General features: G+C 40.5%; 1 protein-coding gene and 1 long non-coding RNA gene across 3 annotated transcripts in view; one reads left to right on the top strand and one right to left on the bottom strand.

The window, feature by feature from the left end:
• si:zfos-911d5.4 overlaps positions 1 to 8,697 on the bottom strand; it is a 247,088-nt gene extending 238,391 nt beyond the window's left edge. The window contains exon 1 of one of the 2 annotated variants that reach the window (XM_043712663.1): positions 8,567 to 8,697. The gene's annotated coding sequence lies outside the window, so the exon portion shown is untranslated. The remainder of the gene's footprint in view (positions 1 to 8,566) is intronic. The other variant, XM_043712662.1, reaches the window with a different exon arrangement.
• Positions 8,698 to 8,804: 107 nt separating this feature from the next.
• On the top strand, positions 8,805 to 17,416 carry LOC122561163. Its single transcript, XR_006314934.1, has 3 exons — positions 8,805 to 8,879; positions 12,715 to 12,764; positions 17,299 to 17,416. It is a non-coding gene; the product is annotated as an uncharacterized LOC122561163 (long non-coding RNA).
• Positions 17,417 to 17,852: the final 436 nt, after the last annotated feature.

The following is a 17,852-nucleotide window of genomic DNA, read 5'->3' as shown; positions in this document are numbered from 1 at the left end:
TACAAGAATGCTGTCAGGGTTGGAGGATTTGAGCTATAGGGAGAGGCTGAACTGGCTGGGGCTGTTTTCCCTGGAGCGTCGGAGGCTGAGGGGTGACCTTATAGATGTTTACAAAATTATGAGGGGCATGGATAGGATAAATAGACAAAGTCTTTTCCCTAGGGTGGGGGAGTTCAGAACTAGAAGGCATAGGTTTAGGGTGAGAGGGGGAAGATATAAAAGAGACCAAAGGGGCAACTTTTTCATGCAGAGGGTGGTACGTGAATGGAAAGAGCTGCCAGAGGATGTGGTGGAGGCTGGTACAATTGCAACATTTAAGAGGCATTTGGACGGGTAATTGGATAGGAAGGGTTTGGATGGATATGGGCTGGATGCTGGCAAGTGGGACTGGATTGGGTTGGGATATCTTGTCCATACGGACGGATTGGACCGAAGGGTCTGTTTCCATGCTGTATATCTCTATGGCTCTATGATGGCAATGCTTTCAGTTCCTAAGCCCAAAGCTCTTTTAAGTCATTCTTAAACCTCTGCACAGCTCTATCTTTCTATCCTTCTTTAAGAAGCTGCATAAAATCTGCTTCTCAGTCTGCTTTCCTACAATCTTTGTGGCTCAGTATCAATTTAATTGATAACATTCCTGTGAAGCACCCTTGGGCATTTTACGTCTTAAAGGTGTTATACAAATGCAAGCTCTTCGTGTCATGATTCGAAGATAATATGCATCCAAAGTTTATTTTTACTTAAAATTATGTTGAAGCAAAATTTTACTTCTCATTAAATGTCCACGTTTTAAACTTAACAGTAGATCATTTTGAAAACAATATTGTAATTCTTGGCTGAGAAAGAGATTGGCTACTACCATGTGCCAGTGGAAATAACCTCACTGATATTTCAGAAATCTGCATCTTCAGGTCATATTCAAGACTTTGAGCACAAAATGGACAAAAGCTTCATGCTTTCAAAGAATCTCTGGTATCAGAATCTCAACAGATTTTGGGTCCCAATCTATAAGATGTGGAGGAAGAATTAGGTCATTTAGCCTATCAAGTCTCCTCTGCCATTCATTGAGATCATGGCTGATCTGTTAATCCTTAATTCTACTTTCTTGCTTTTTTCCCCCTCATAATACTCGATTCTCTTATTAATTAAAAATATATTGAATATACTTAATGATCCAGGCTTGTCAGCTCTCTGGGGCGATGAATTCCACAGATTCACTACTTTGAGAGAAGAAATTCCTCCACATCTCAGTCCTTACTGTGTGGCCCCTTATTCGAAGACTATGCCCTCTAATCCTACATTTTCCCATAACCAGAAACAATCTCTCAGCATCTAGCTTGTCAGGCCACCTTAGAATCTGATATGTTTCAATAAGGTTGCCCCTCAATCTGCTAAACTCTAATGACTACAGTAAAATAAAACAAAGAACTGTGGGATCAAAACATTAACTCAGCTTTCTCCCCACAGATGTGGCCAGACCTGCTGAGCTTCACCAGCACATTCTGTTTTTGTTCCAATAAATACATGCCCAAACTACCCAACCTTTCTTTGTAAGTAAAACCCTCCACATCTGGGAACAACCTCATGAACCTTTTCTGGACTCCCTCCAATGCCAGTAAATCTCTCCTTAGATAAAAGGACCAAGACTGTTCATGGCACTCTAGGTGTAGTCTGACTAATGCCTTGTATAAATTTTAGAAAGATTTTCCTACTTTCATATTCCATTCCCTTTGAAATAAAAGCTAACAGTCCATTCATTTGCTATCCCTATTACCCAATGAACTTGGATGCTTGTTTCTATGATTCATACATTAGGATCCCAAATTCATCTGAGCTGCAGCTTTCTGCAGTGTCTTCATATAGATAATGTTCAGCTCTTCCATTCATCCTATCAAAGTGCTAAACCTTATGTTTTTCACATATTTTATTCCATCTGCCAAGTTTTTGCACACTTACTTGATCTGTCTACATTGTTCTGTAGACTCCTTGTGTCATCCTCACTACTTGCCCTCCCACCTATTTTTTGTACCATCCAAGTCATTAGTATATATTGTAAATAACTATAGATCCAGCACTGGTTCTTGGGCATTCCACTAGTCACAGTTGGTCATCATGAAAATGCTCCCTTTAGCCCAACTTTCTGTCTTCTTTTAGTTATTCAATCCCATTCCCGTGCAAATAAGATACTACACCCCAATACCATGGACTCTGATCTTATAAGGAGCCTTACTAGCAGTACCTTATTGAATATCTTTGGAGATTGAAATATTTAACATCACCTGGTTCCTCTATATCTATCGTCCTTGCTACCTCCTTAAGCAATACTCATGAATAAAGCCATGTTGATCCTGTCTGAATATATTGTTTACTTTTAAATAATCTAATATTCTTTCCTAATGTCAAATATTAAGCTAGTTGGTCTATACCTATTCCTTGTTCCCTTCCTTTTTGACTAAATATATGACATTGTCAATCTCCAATCTTCTGAGACTTTTCTTAAATACAAGGATTCTCAGAAGATCACTGCCAGAGCATTCACTATCTCTGTAGAGGACAATTTCCTTTAAATCCTATGATGCAACCCATCAGGTCCAGAGGGCTTATTCCATTCACTTCTTAGTTTTGCGAGTACATTTTTCCTCTAGTGATAGTTATTTTGTGCCATATGCTTTTGCTGTGTAAGCTTACATAACCCTGCCTCCCCTTCTAATTAGTATATAATCATCTCTATAGCCCTAGTTATTCGACTCACTCAGACACTGGTCCCACTGAATCAGTTCCCTTGTACTCCAGTCCTGGTTCCAGAACCCAATAAATTAAAATCCATTTTCCCACATCAATCTTTGAACCACATGTTTAGCCTCTTAATTTTATTTGCCATATGCCAATTTGCCCATGGCTCTGGTCATAATCCCAAGATTATTGTTTTGGAGGTTCTGCTTTTTAGTTTAGCACCAAACTATCCAAAATCTTTCAGCAAAACATCCTTTTCAGTCCTATGAATGTCATGAGTATCAATGCCGATATAAATTGAAATTCTCCCCTCTTACTCTAAGTTCCTCTCCAGCCTTGAGAAGTTGTCCTTAACACTAACAACAGGCAGATAAGACAGCCCTTGGGACTTATGATCATGGCTACAGTATCTAAAATTGTCCATGTACTCATCCCGAAGAAGGCCAATTAACTAACGGCTGTTTCATGGAACCTTGTTGAAATAGGGCTGAGAGGTAAGGAACCGCAGGTGAGAAGGGAGTGTTTAAGAGTATGTGCTGTCAGCAGCCCCATCAGGAGATTGTGAAGGCATTTCAAGGTGGAGACGTCCTCTGAAGACATGAGAAAAAAAGACTAAAATAAGAGTTGCAACAGTTTGTCAACACATCATTTGGAGGGGATCCACAGCATGTTCTACAACCACAATTATTGCACCTGCTAGAAAGATTCCACTGCTGTGACCAATCTACCACGAAATGTTGATTGAATGCCACTAATTGTATAAGTTAAAGAATCACACAACACCAGGTTGTAGTCCAACAGACTTATTTGGAGACACTAGCTTTTGAAGTGCTGCTTCTTCATCAAGTGGTTGTGGAGCAGAATCATACGAAGCAGAATTTATAGCAACAGGATTGCAATGTCATGAAATGTAATATTAAACAAACTTAGCTTGAGTCTTTTATCTCTTAGAGTGATCGTGTTAGTTTTGGTTCCTTCATATGTAAATCCCAGAACTTTGTTAAAGTTACATTCCCAAGATAGCTTTTAACAATAGGTGCCCCTGTATACACACACACACATATGTTTGTGGGGTGAATTTGTACTTGCAGAATTACATTTTATTTTGCTTAAAACTGCATAAATCCATGTAAAATTCTATATATCCCACTTTAGAAATAGAATCAGTCTGACCTAACATTGGGACAAAGACAAACTTTAACTTCTCAGTTCAGATAATGCATTGAAGGTGTGATGACATCTATTGTTAAAAGCTATCATGAGAATGTAACTTTAAAAAAGTTCTGGGATTTACATATGAAGGAACCAAAACTAACATGATCACTCTAAAAGATGAAAAACTCAAGCTAAATTTGTTTAATATTACATTTCATGACACTGCAATGCTGTTGCGATACATTCTGTATCGTATGATTCTGTTCCACAACCATCTTACGAAGAAGCAGAGCTTCAAAAGATAGTGCCTCCACAGAGTCATAGAGATGTACAGCATGGAAACAGACCCTTCGGTCCAACTCGTCCATGCCGACCAGATATCTCAACCCAATCTAGTCCCACCTGCCAGCACCTGGCCCATATCCCTCCAAACCATTCCTATTCATATACCCATCCAGATTCCTTTTAAATGTTGCAATGTACCAGCCTCCACCACTTCCTCTGCAGCTCTTTCCATACACGTACCACCCTGAGTGGAAAAGTTGCCCCTTAGGTCTCTTTTATATCTTTCCCCTCTCACCCTAAAACTATGGCCTCTAATTCTGCACTCACCCACCCCAGTGAAAACGCTTTGAATATTTATCCTATTCATGCCCCTCATGATTTTATAAACCTCTATAAGGTCACCCCTCAGCCTCAGATGCTCCAAGGAAAACAGCCCCATCCTATTCAACCTCTCCCTATAGCTCAAATCCTCCAACCCTGACAGCATCCTTGTAAATCTTTTCTGAACCCTTTCAAGTTTCACAACATCTTTCCAATAGGAAGGCGACCAGAACTGCATGCAATATTCCAACAGTGGCCTAACCAATGTCCTGTACAGCCGCAACATGACCTCCCAACTCCTGTACTCAATACTCTGACCAATAAAGGAAAGCAGACCAAACACCTTCTTCACTATCTTATCTACCTGCGACTTCACTTTCAAGGAGCTATTAACCTGCACTCCAAGGTCTCTTTGTTCAGCAACATTCCCCAGGACCTTACCATTAAGTGTAAAGTCCTGCTAAGATTTGCTTTCCCAATATGGAATATCTGGTCGGCATGGACGAGTTGGACCGAAGGGTCTGTTTCCATGCTGTACATCTCTAAATTAAATAAATTTATTTAAATTAAACTCCATCTGCCACTTCTCAGCCCATTTGATCAAGATCTCATTGTAACCTGAGGTAACCTTCTTTGCTGTCTACTACACCTCCAATTTTGGTGTCATCTGCAAACTTACTAACTGTCTACTTATGCTCACATCCAAATAATTTATGTAAATGACGAAAAGTAGTGGAGCTAGCAATGATCCTTGTGGCACCCCACTGGTCACAGGCCTCCAGTCTGAAAAAACAACCCTCCACCACCATCCTCTGTCTTCTACCTTTCAGCCAGTTCTGTATCCAAATGGCGAGTTCTGCCTGTATTCCATGAGATCTAATTTTGCTCACCAGTCTCCCATGGGGAACCTTGTCGAACGCCTTACTGAAGTCCATATAGATCACATCTACCACGCTGCCCTCATCAATCCTCTTTGTTACTTCTTCAAAAAACTCAATCAAGTTTGTGAGACATGATTTCCCATGCATAAAGCCATGTTGACTATCCCTAATCAGTCCTTGCCTTTCCAAATACATGTACATCCTGTCCCTCAGGATTCCATCCAACAACTTGCCCACTACTGACGTCAGGTTCACCGGTCTATTGTTTCATGGCTTGTTCTTACCAACTTTCTTAAATAGTGGCACCACGTTAGTCAATCTATAGTCTTCCTGCACCTCACCTGTGACTATCGATAATACAAATATCTCACTAAGAGGCCCAGCAATCACTTCCCGAGCCTCCCACAGTGTTCTCGGGTACATCTGATCAGGTGCTGGGGATTTATCTACCTTTATGCATTTCAAAATATTCAGCACTTTCTCCTCTGTAATATGGACATTTTTCAAGATGTCATTGTCTATGTCCCTACATTCTATATCTTCCATGTCCTTTTCCATAGTAAATACTGATGCAAAATACTCATTTAGTATCTCCCCCATTTTCTGCAGCTCCACACAAAGGCCGCTTTGCTGATCTTTGAGGGGCCCTATTCTCTCCCAAGTTACCCTTTTGCCCTTAAGGTATTTGTAAAAATCGTTTGGATTCTCCTTAACTCTATTTGCTAAAGGTATCTCATGTCCTCTTTTTGCCCTCCTGATTTCTCTCTTAAGTATACTCCTACTGCCTGTATACACTTCTAAGAATTTACTCAGTCTATCTGTCCATAGCGACATATGCTTCCTTCTTTTTCTTAATCAAGCCCACAATTTCTTTAGTCATCCAGCACTCCCTATACCTACCAGCCTTTCCTTTCACCCTAAGAGGAATATATTTTCTCTGGACTCTCGTTATCTCATCCCTGAAGGCTTCTCATTTTCCAGCTGTCCCTTTACCTGCAAACATCTGTGCCAAATCAGCTTTTGAAAGGTCGTGCCTAATACCATCAAAATTGGCCTTCCTCCAATTTAGAACTTCAACTTTTAGATCTGGTCTATCCTTTTCCATCACTATTTTAAAACTAATAGAATTTTGGTCGCTGGCCCCAAAGTGCTCCCCCACTGACACCTCAGTCAGCTATCTTGCCTTATTTCCCAAGAGTAGGTCAACGTTTACACCTTCTCTAGTTGGTACATCCACATACTGAATCACAAAATTTTCTTGCACACACTTAACAAATTTCTCTCCATCTAAACGCTTAACATTATGGCAGTCCCAGTCTATGTGTGCAAAGTTAAAATCCCCTACCATAACCACCCAATTATTCTTACAGATAATTGAGATCTCCTTACAAATTTGTTTTTCAATTTCCCTCTGACTATTAGGGGGTCTATAATACAATCCCAATAAGGTGATCATCCCTTTCTTATTTCTCAGTTTCACCCAAATAACTTCCCTGGATGTATTTCTAGGAATATCCTCCCTAAGTACAGTTCTAATGCTATCCCTTATCAAAAACGCCACTCCCCTCCTCTCTTGCCTCCCTTTCTGTCCTTACTGTAGCATTTGTATCCTGGAACATTAAGCTGCCAGTCCTGTCCATCCCTGAGCCATGTTTCTGTAACTGCTATGATATCCCAGTCCCATGTTCCTAACCATGCCCTGAGTTCCTCTGCCTTCCCTGTTAGGCCTCTTGCATTGAAATAAATAGTTTAATTTATCAGTCTTACCTTGTTCTCTGCTTTGTCCCTGCATGCCCTGATTGTTTGACTCGCCTTTGTTCTCAACTGTACCAGTCTCAGATTGAAATCTTTCCTCACTATCANCCCTGGGTCCCAACCCTTACCCCCCCCCCCCCCCCCCCCGCCCCCACCTTACTGGTTTAAATCCTCCCGAGCAACTCCAGCAAATCTCCCTGCCAGTATATTAGTGTTCTTCCAATTTAGGTGCAATCTATCCTTCAAATAAACCTGTTGGACTATAACCTGGTGTTGTGTGATTTTTAACTTTGTCCACCCCAGTCCAACACTGGCACCTCCAAATCATGAATACTGAATAGATGACCTGACACACCACTCTAAAACAACCCACCTCAACCTGCCTTTAAATTTAACTTACAGTGATTGATAAGATTCAACCTATGTAGGCTGACATTTCAGTATAGTATTACATGGTTAGAAATACTGCTCTTTGGATGAAATATCGAAGTGAGGTGCTGTCTGAATGTTTCTGATGGATATTAAAGATGCCGTATTACTTCTTGAAGAGTTTTGCTGGTTAAAATTTCTGCTTCAATCATACCATCAAAACAGACTCATCAGTGTTTGTGCAGACTTGCAATGTATAAGATTGCTATTAAGTAATAAAAACACTAGGATGCTTCTGAAAGACAATATAATTGGTAGACTTAATTTTTAGGAAGTTACGAATCCAATGATGTTTACTAAATTGCCAGACTCTGAACATCCCAGACGTTAGTAATTTTTAAACAAAGTTAGAGCTGTTTTAAGCAACATTCGTGTCGCTATTACTCGAGCCGCAGATACTGCACAAGGCTCTATTTACAACAGCGTAAGGGAATAAAACCAACACGTGGAAAAATAGTTTAGCATAATTCAAAAGGTCAGTTTGTCCGCACATGTAAATAGGACAGCTGTTTCCACAAGGAAGACACATTTATTCTACAGCCCACGTAAACAACATCCAGTGTTAAGAAATGGATCAACTCGCAAATGTGAAATTAATTATATGCCCGACCCAATTCAAGTTCAATGGTAATAACGTAATGTTTTAGTAGGTTTTTTAAAAAAAAACATATATCGATCATAAATATGAATATTCTAATAACCCACGCTGTCCTATGTTTAAGTCCCCAGCACATGGCCACATGTATCGTATGGGAAAAGACGGCCGAAAAATCACGTGTTAAATCCTTACAATAACTTCGAGTAGGGGTCTTGGGGACCGAACAGGAATGGTACTGGAGTCCTCCCCAGTAGTAAATTCAAAATGTGTGCTGCCACTGCTGCCTTTAATCTTAGAACAGTCTGGATAACATCAAACCTTTACGCTGACGTTACACTGTGTCACCTATCACTCGTGGAGCTGCAAATGAAACGGGAATAATCCGAATGAATCAAAGAGTGATACTTACAGCTCAGGCGTTTTTCTTTTGCAGTTGCTCAGACTGACGGGTCTCAACTTTTACCACATCTTTTAGCGGAGACGGCCAGTGCTTCCTCGCCTCTCCGTGCCGGCTCTTGCCCTGCCCAGCCTGGGCCAGCTGTCACCTTCCATTCACCAACTGTGTCGTTTGTAAACAAGGCGCCACGTGCTTCCCTCGACAGTTGCCTGGCAACTAACCGTGTCCCGCGTGCTCCTCTCCGCCAGCACGCGTTATAACGGTCAAACTGGTAAAACCCAACGTTGTGGCGACAAAGACGCCGAAGCGAGGTGAATTGAATTCAGTAGGTATTGAGACTGTTGCTTTTCTTGATCCTTATTCTGCATGACTTACAGTGTACAGGGTGCAATTTCTAAGTTTGCAGATGACTCAAAACACGGAATTATTGTAAACCGTGGAGCGTTTAGGGTGTAGGTTTGCTCGCTGAGTTGTGGGTTTGATATCCAGACGTTTAATTACCTGGCTAGATAACATCATCAGTGGCGACCTCCAAATGAAGCTTATCGACAAACCTCAGCAGGACGTAAACAGACCGTTAGACTAGATGGTGACTCATGTGTTCTTGAAGTTTCAGATTTAATTTTCCAACAAACTTTAAGGGAAGATGTTTCTCATTGCTCTTATACGCACCATCAGGGTAGGACCCAGTTGCAGTGACTAGGTGTGTATATGAAGGTACTGTAGTTGATGTAATCTACATAGACTTCAGAATGCTTTTGATAAGGTTTCAAATAACAAACTGGTTAAGAAACTAAGAACCTATGGGATACCAGGCAATTTGGCAAATTGGATCCAAAATTAGCTTTGTGGCAGGAAGCAGAGGAGAAGGTTGAAGTGTATTTTTGTGACTGGAAGCCTGACTCCAATCACATCCAATAGTGTCCTTGGGCATTACGTAGGGTTCATATCATTAGCCACAACCTTGAAGCCTGGTTATATATTACTTGCTGTGTATTCAGACATCCATTACAGTGTTGAAACACCCAAGTCCTGTCTGATTGGCAGCTCTGGCTGTTCAGGTTTTGCTGTCACCTTCAGAATGTTTACTTACATGGATTTAAGAGGCTTCAAATGCTGTAGCTTCTGCTATTGATACATTTAGAGGGTCTGGATGATTGGCATTTTTATTGTCCTGTAATAAAAATAATTTGATTTGTGAAGGTAAAAAGTTATCAATGAATGATTTGTCTTAAAAGTTTGATTTTTTAAAATATGCTGTTGTCACCGTAGGAGTGTCATAACCGAGGATGGGGGCTTGACAATTAGGGGCGGATGAGGAGTTATGGAAAGTGGTATGAATGAAGCATGGGGAATCTCTGGGGTGTGTGGAGGGCTGAATATTAAAAGGATTTTTTTTCATTCTCGTTGGGACGATGTCCCACACCACCAAGGTGAGCCTTTTAAACAGCCCACTTGGGTGCCTAGCAGACCCTGTAGCTGCTTCCAAATGCTTACTACATCGGCTGACCCCACTGCAGCCTCTTTCTGCTTCCTAACGATTAAAATTCTGTCTTTCATGACATTCCCTCCAAAGATTAGTAAGCTGAACTGAGAATTGTCCCAACCCCCACGGCCTGTCTCAAATGTATAATTCTCTGTACCTGTGGAAATTCAGATGGAACAGAAAATCTCTAATTTTGACTGGCTACGTCAAAAGTGGATCTTCGTGATGACACTGGAAAACATGGTATAGGTCACCTGCAAGTTGCACTTAGGAGCAATAGATTATGAGAGTCTACAGGTTGCAGTTACAGATCTTTGGAAGGATCTGGGAGGTGAAGAAATTATGGCATGTGATTACCTTGACAGTCACTGCAGTGTCCACCTTTCTCTAACAGCATAAGACTAGATTGATTTTTTTTATTTGACAAGAGTTTTTATTTTTGCAGCCAGATGCTCTTCCTTTTGTTAAATGTCCCTCAGGCTTGGGCTGAGATATTTTCTAATCAACCTGTTCAGAGTTGTTATTACACATCTCTGGAGAAAGTGGGGCTTTAACTTGGACACCTTGGCTCCCATGTCTGGCTAGTAAATCTTAGCATTAATGTTATTCACCTGCCAATAGCTTCTTGAATTTTTGCATGAACCTTCTGGCTTTGATAGAGGTGGTGGCATAGTGTTAATGTCACTAGATAAGTATTTCAGAAACACAGGCAATTTTTTTCTTGGTGCAGGATATTTGCGCTCCACCATAGCAAATGGGTGAAATTTAAAATCAGTATGACTCCACCACAGCAAATGGGTGAAATTTAATTTCAGTAAAAATTTATAATAAAAATCTGGCCTAATGGTGACCATGTAACTATGATCAATTGTAAAAGAAACACTTGTTCTGTAACGTACTTAAGGGGGCAAACTTGCCATTCTTGCCTGGTCTGGCCTACATGTAATATCAGACCCACAGCAATGTGGCTGACTCCTAACTGTCCTCCAGGACATTATGGATAGGCAATAAATGCTGGCCCACCCAGCAATATCCACATCCCATGAGCAAATAATTAAAAAATAGCTCACCTTTTCCTTACTGCACCTCAAACTGTGCTTCCTGACCAGTTTCATCATTGCAGTTTAATTCCATCTCCAGCGTCAAACAAACTTACAAAAGTTTCATTATTTGTGTCTAACTCACAATCAGATTTTTATGTCAAAGCCTGTTTGTAAGACTGTTCATAATGGCCAATGCTCTTATTCCTCATTAGGCTGTTAAACTACTGTGTTGTGCCCTGTAATCATGACTGAGTTGTTAAAGTGATAGACTCAAAATCTATTGGGGTCTCACTGCGCAAGTTCAAGCCCAACTACGTTTCTCATGTTTTCCGATTTGCAATGTGTTTCAGTAGCTTAGTTGTTATGTCAGTCTCCTCATGTGTGTATGGTCCCTAGTTCAAAACTGTGCAGAAGCAGTGTTGCTGTCTTGAGCCAGGAGGCCTAGGTTCAAGTCCCTCCTGCTCCACAGGTGTGTAACAACAGTAACAACATCTCTGAACAGATTGATTAAAAATATCAACTCCAGCCTACCAAATTGCCTTGATCCATTGCAATTTGGTGCAATGGTACTCAGGAGACACCATTTCTCTGGCTCTGCACTCCTTCCTGGAACATCTGGATAACAAGAATATGTATGTCAGGCTCCTACGTAATTACTACAGTTCCACATTCAACACCAAAATTTCAAACAAAATCATCTCTAAATTCCAAGACATAGGTCTCAGCTCCTCTTTCTGTAACTGGATCCTCAATTTCCTGATCCACAGACTGCAATGAGTAAGAATAGGCGACAACACCTCCTCCACCATAATCCTCAACATCGGTGCCATGCAAGGCTGTGTACTCAGCCCCCTACTATACACCTTATACATTCACAGCTGTTGGCCAAATTCCACTACAACTCCATTTACAAGTTTGCTAATGACACCACTATTGTAGGTCAGACCTCAAACAACGACAAGATAGAACACAGGAAAGAATTGCGTGCTTAGCGGCATGGTGTAAAGACAACAATGTCTCCATTAACATCAGGGAAATGAAGGAGCTGGTTGTTGACTTCAGGAAGCAGAGTTGAGGGCATGCCCCTCTCTGCATCAGTAGTGTGAGGTGGAGATGGTCGAGACTTGTCAAGTTCCTGGAAGTGATGATCATCAACAATGTGTCCTGCTCCACCCATGTCAACGCGACAGTCAAGAAAGCACAACAACGCCTCTACTTCCTCAGGAGGCTAAGGAAATTCAGTATGTCCACAAGGACTGTTATGAATTTTTATAGATGCACCATAGAAAGCATCCTATTTGGATGCATCATAGTGCGGCATGGCAACTGCTCTTCTCAAGACTGCAAGAAACTACAGAAAGTTATAAACACAGTCCAGTTCATCATTCAAACCAGCCTTCCATCCATTGACTCCATTTATACTTTCTGCTGTCTTGGGAAAAAACAACCAATATAATCAAAGAATCCTCTCACCCCAGTTATGTTTTCTTCCACCCTCTTCCGTCAGGCAGAAGATTTGCAAGGTAGTTTACATGTACAAATAGATTAAAATTCTTTGCTGCTGTTATCAAACTTTTGAATGGACCTGTCAAATGTTAATTCTAATCGCTGTGTCTGTACCTTCTCTGCAGCTTTAACTGTATTCTGGACTCTATTCTGCAACCCTGATGCACTTTGTATGGTAAGATCTGCCTGTAAAGCACGAAAAACAAGATTTTTCACTGTATCTTGGTACATGTGACAATAATAGATCAATCAATCAATCAAATATTGAAATGAATGTGTTTGGGGGCTCATGTTTAAGGTAAAAGTAAGCTTAAAGGAGATGTGAGAGGCAATTCCTTTTACATGGAGGGTGATAAATGCCTGGAATGCACTGCCAGAGGAGGTGGTGAAGACAGATAGAAAAGCACCGTTTAAGAGGCACCTTGATAGATATATATAAATAGGCAGAAAATAGATATACATGGACCATGTCGGGGCAAAAGGTTTTTAGTTTATAAAGGCATTTTGTGTCAGTGTAGTCTTGATGTGCTGAAGAGTCTGTTCCTGTGTCTCACTGTTTTTTGTTTTTTGCTTTTTGCTTATTCAGCCCTGGTCACGTGAGTAAAGCTATTGGTTTTTAAATGACTTTAAGTATACAGCTTTGAATTTTTCCATCAGTCAGCTTTTCACATTGTTCCAGTTTTTTTTTATTGTTGGGATTATAGGCCAGCGTTTCTTGCCCATCCCCAATTGACCAGTTAAAAGTCAACTACCTTGCTGTGAGTCTGGAGTCACATATGTAGGCCAGATCAGGTAAGAAGGCAGTTTCCTTCCCTAAAGGGGATTAGTGAACCAGATAGGTTTTAATGACAAACAATGGTCATCATTGGATTCTTAATTCCAGATTTATTGTTGAATTCAAATTCCACCATCTGTCGCGGCAGGATTCAAACCCAGGTCTCTGGATTAATAATCTACTGGCAATACCACTTAGGCATCACCTCCCCTAGAAGCAGATCCAGGCTCAGCTAAAGGCTACCTCTAGTCTCAACCTCACTTAATGTATTATTTCAGAACTTCTGTAGTAATCACAGTATTTCCTTTTTGCCGATCTGGCCTTGAAACTCCATTTTAAGAGGATTTTCTCATTGATCATCTTTCTTTTCTAGAGTTAATCCCCCTTAGAGAGTCTAAAATTGCATTCCAGTACTTATTCATAAGTTTAGCTCTTCACTGACAGCTTACTTCACCAAGCCAGCCTTGCCTTTGAGAGGAGGCAATTGTAACAAGCAAACTCTGCTCATGAGCTTTTCAACTTCAACTATATTAGCAACAATGAAGTATTAATGCTTGCAAGCTATGTATTACATCACATTGATTTCCCAAGCACAACGCCAGTGACCTTCCCACCTTTCCCAGCTCCCAAGGTTGCCTTCTAAGTGCTGACTCCTACACTTAGCTCCCTAGTAATTTCTCGAACTTCTTGAGTCCTAACAATACAGAGTTATCCAGCTGGTCTTAACTCCTCGCTGTGTCCCCTGCTTGGAATCTGTGCTGTTCAGCTGGCTTGCCAACAGTACAGCTAACTGCAGTCCTCCTAATGTGGAGTCTGCTTTTGTAGCTGTCTGTCTCCCACAAGCTTTCCACTTAATCATAACTTTTCCTCTTCAATGACTGTCAAAACTGTTGTAAGTGACCTCTTAAAAACTTTGCAGTAACTCCTTCCCCTATTGCTGGGTCAAATTTTATGTTGTGTGCTCAACAACACTTGGAACAATTCCATACTAATTATGAGTCACTGATTGCCAGCTTGCTCAGCTTAAAAAATAGATATAAATGGAGGATTTCATCACAGGCTTCACAAACAGTGTTTGGGAGAAAACACCATGGCTATTTTAAGAAGAAAAGGAATTTAAAAAATGAAACAAATTTAAAAAGTAAACATCTGTTCTGGACAAAGGAGGAGATCCATAAAATATGCCAATTCACCTCCTTAATGTCCATGACAAGGCTGACAGCTAGAAAGTGCAGAACACAATCAAAAACCTGCAAGGTGGTAGAAATGAACTCTGAAATCTTAACATCATCTCCGAAGTAAGAAAGCACGTTGTGATACAAGTCCTACCAGTAAAAGCCCTTCACTTAGGCAAAGAATATCTGTTATATCTCAGTATTTAAAAGTTTCCCAACCTGTCAGTTGCTCAGACCCATCAAAACCTATGTCCCCTCACTTTGTTCAACTGGTGAACTCTGAAAGTCTGGGAAACCCATGCATAATTAAAAATGTATCCAATTTCCTATAGACATAGGTTAAAAACCAACCTGCCTACATTCAAATTAAATGCACCCTGCGAGTTCCTGACACTCTGATGTGTCTTTCCTTTATAACCTCTCACAGAGATTAGCACCTAAACTAGTAAGTTAAAATCCCATCAAAGATTCTGCTGAGAGATATAGACATATTATGTGATGGATGATTGATGGAGTATAATTTAGGGCTGTATTTAATCAAGAGTTGAGAATTCCTACTCCTGGGAGTGAAAATATGACCCGATCCCACCTGACAGTTACTAGGTCCTGGGCTGGCATGTTACTAGCCATGGCCACTTTAGCATCCCTGGAACTACCCTCAGTTGAGGATGACAGGCCACCTCCATGAGCTGCCAGAACTCTCAGAAGACTGTCAAATTGACTGTCTCTCAGGCTACAGTTAGAGGTGGCCACTGTTGTGCCTTCAGCTTGAAGGAGGGGAAGTGGTCAATGCCATGGCACTTTTGAAGATAAGGTTACATTATTTTCTTATGTTTCCAAGTCCAGCCAGGCATGGGTGGTGACACATTCCAGCTGCAACTTTGCATTAATGGCTATAATGAAGAATCCACAGGGAGGCAACTAGAATTTATCTTCCAATCCAGCAGCTATCTCTCTAACAGCTATAAAACACAATTTATTCAAGAGGTGGCTCTCAGTTAGGCACTTTGAATGCCTCTGAGGTTCCCATGATTTGTAACATTGCCTTAGCAGTGGGAACTTAATGGGGTCCCCTCCATAGCGTTACTAAAATCTAGTCTACTGTGGTTATTTACTTGATAAGAAGAGTGAAAAAAATATTTCGTTTAAATGGTCAATAAATTATGGTGCTGAAAGGGTTTTGGTTGTCCTTGCACATCAGTCACAGAAAGTTAACATGCAGTTACAACAGTATATAGGAAGACAAATAAAGGTTGAAGTACAGAGTAAAGGAGTCTTGCTGAAATTGTGTAACATATTGGTAAGTTACAATACCAATATATTGGTACAATGTCTGTCTCCCTGACCTAAGGAAGATTATGTCTGTCTTAGAAAGGGCACAACAATAGTTCACTGGATTGATTCCTCAGATGAGAAGTTTCTCATATGAAGTCTATACTCTCCAGGAGTAGAAGAATGTAAGATCATCACACTGAAACACAAAAGATTCTGAGAGCAATTGGCATGGTAGTTACTGAGAGACTTGCTGAAGTGTCTGGAACTCGAGAATATAGTCAGAGAATAATAGGCTAACTATTTAGAATTTAGATTAGGAAAAATTCCTTTAGAGCATTTGTGCAAACAGTTCTGTGCAGCTACCAAAGTAATAATTAAGCACATCTTTAGGACACTTAAAGTGCTAGAATCAGGGATTGATCAAGAGTCTTCATCACAGAGGTACAAAGAACAGCAGAAGGATCAGTCAGAAGAGCAGTCATAGCATAAATTGGATGTGGAAAGAATTCACTGCTTGTTCCAAAAGACACTTAATGCCATACTCTTCCTGAAAACCTCTTAATTTTGCCATTTGACCACGATATTATCTTTTTTCTCCACAGACCTCCGCCAAAATTTCTACCTCTATTTAGTAACTTATTCTCCCTGATGATAGTACCTAATATAACTAAAATAATCCAGAAGCTAAGTCGAATGCAGTATTTCTATGTCATAATAGCTTCATTGTCAATTCAAACCCAGCTCTGAGCTTCTTATTGGTGCAATTTGAAAATGAATTCTTAATCCAGTCTCGTGCTTTTAGATGTTACCCGGCTGGCTGCTGCGACCTCAACATATAAATCCTGGAACCGAGGAGGCCTTACATCTTTGCTAAGTCCAGGGACAGATGTGTTTTAAGTTGAATTCTTTGTGCCACTGTTAGGCCACTATGATTTCTCTTCTTTCTCACAAAATGCATAATCAGAGAGAGTTTGTTGAGGACATGGCTGTACTACTATCCTGAGAAGCAACATTTGCTAATGGGAAACTCTTCCCATTGAATTTAGCTGTTCTGTAATGTGCTGTGTAGTGCTGTGTCTAATATGCCCCTGCATTGTTGCATGTGTCAACATTATTCTTTTAAGTGGAATTGCAGATCTTGTGTGCTGCTGATCAACATTTTATTCAGATGAGAAGTAACATTGTAGACCTTCCAATCAACTTTGGCTTTGACTTTATGTCTTATTAATCCTATTGATCATACTCCATTTGTCACTAAGTCACTGAGAACACTGCTCTCTTCCTCACTCTTTAATGCTAGCCTGAATGGTTTCTAAGCTGATGTTTGATAGGGTGAGTGAGGTAACTAGCATAATTGAATTCTGAGAGGGATACTTCTTTTTGTTACCCTATATCTAGATCGGAAGACAGGATGAGTTCTCCTTAATTTCAGCAGCATGTGTGACTTGAAAATTTTATAATTTGGTTCACTGATATTATTTCAGGGCACAATATGAAGACAAACAGACAGACCTACACTTGATGTATGGCATCTTACACCTGCATCTCCAACTCTCTTGTTGTCTTCCATTCCAGGATCCAAAAGACTTAAGTCTCATCAATTTAACACCCGTACGTACTTGGTGCAGTGATTTCTGAGCATAACGCCTTAAGGATGTGTACATGCAAGAATCTGAATGGTACTTCAAATTGAAAAAATACGAGGTGCTAATGAGTGATTGGTACCTGTTGTCTGATATAATGTTTCTGAAGGGTCTATTTTGGAGACTGCATTTGGCTCCACTCAATCTGATGATGTCATACAGTCTTGGGTGGAGTCAAGCTCGTCAGCCTGATGGGGTCAGAATTGTTATCCCTGGTTCCTGAATACTTAATAATTATGTATAACTAGCCATATAATTTGTATCAAATGCAGTAATGCAAGAAAACGCAACTTCTCACTGAGACTCACTAGTGGCACATCCTCTACCACTGTTAACCAAATAGGTTCTTAAACCCAGTATAGAAAGGAGGCTTGGTGATAGTAGCTGATAGTGCT

Source organism: Chiloscyllium plagiosum, chromosome 22 (genome assembly GCF_004010195.1).
Source record: "Chiloscyllium plagiosum isolate BGI_BamShark_2017 chromosome 22, ASM401019v2, whole genome shotgun sequence".
Classification (NCBI taxonomy): Eukaryota; Metazoa; Chordata; class Chondrichthyes; order Orectolobiformes; family Hemiscylliidae; genus Chiloscyllium; species Chiloscyllium plagiosum.
The sequence above is the reverse complement of the archived record's forward strand: the minus strand, read 5'-3'. Positions and strand labels throughout refer to the sequence as shown.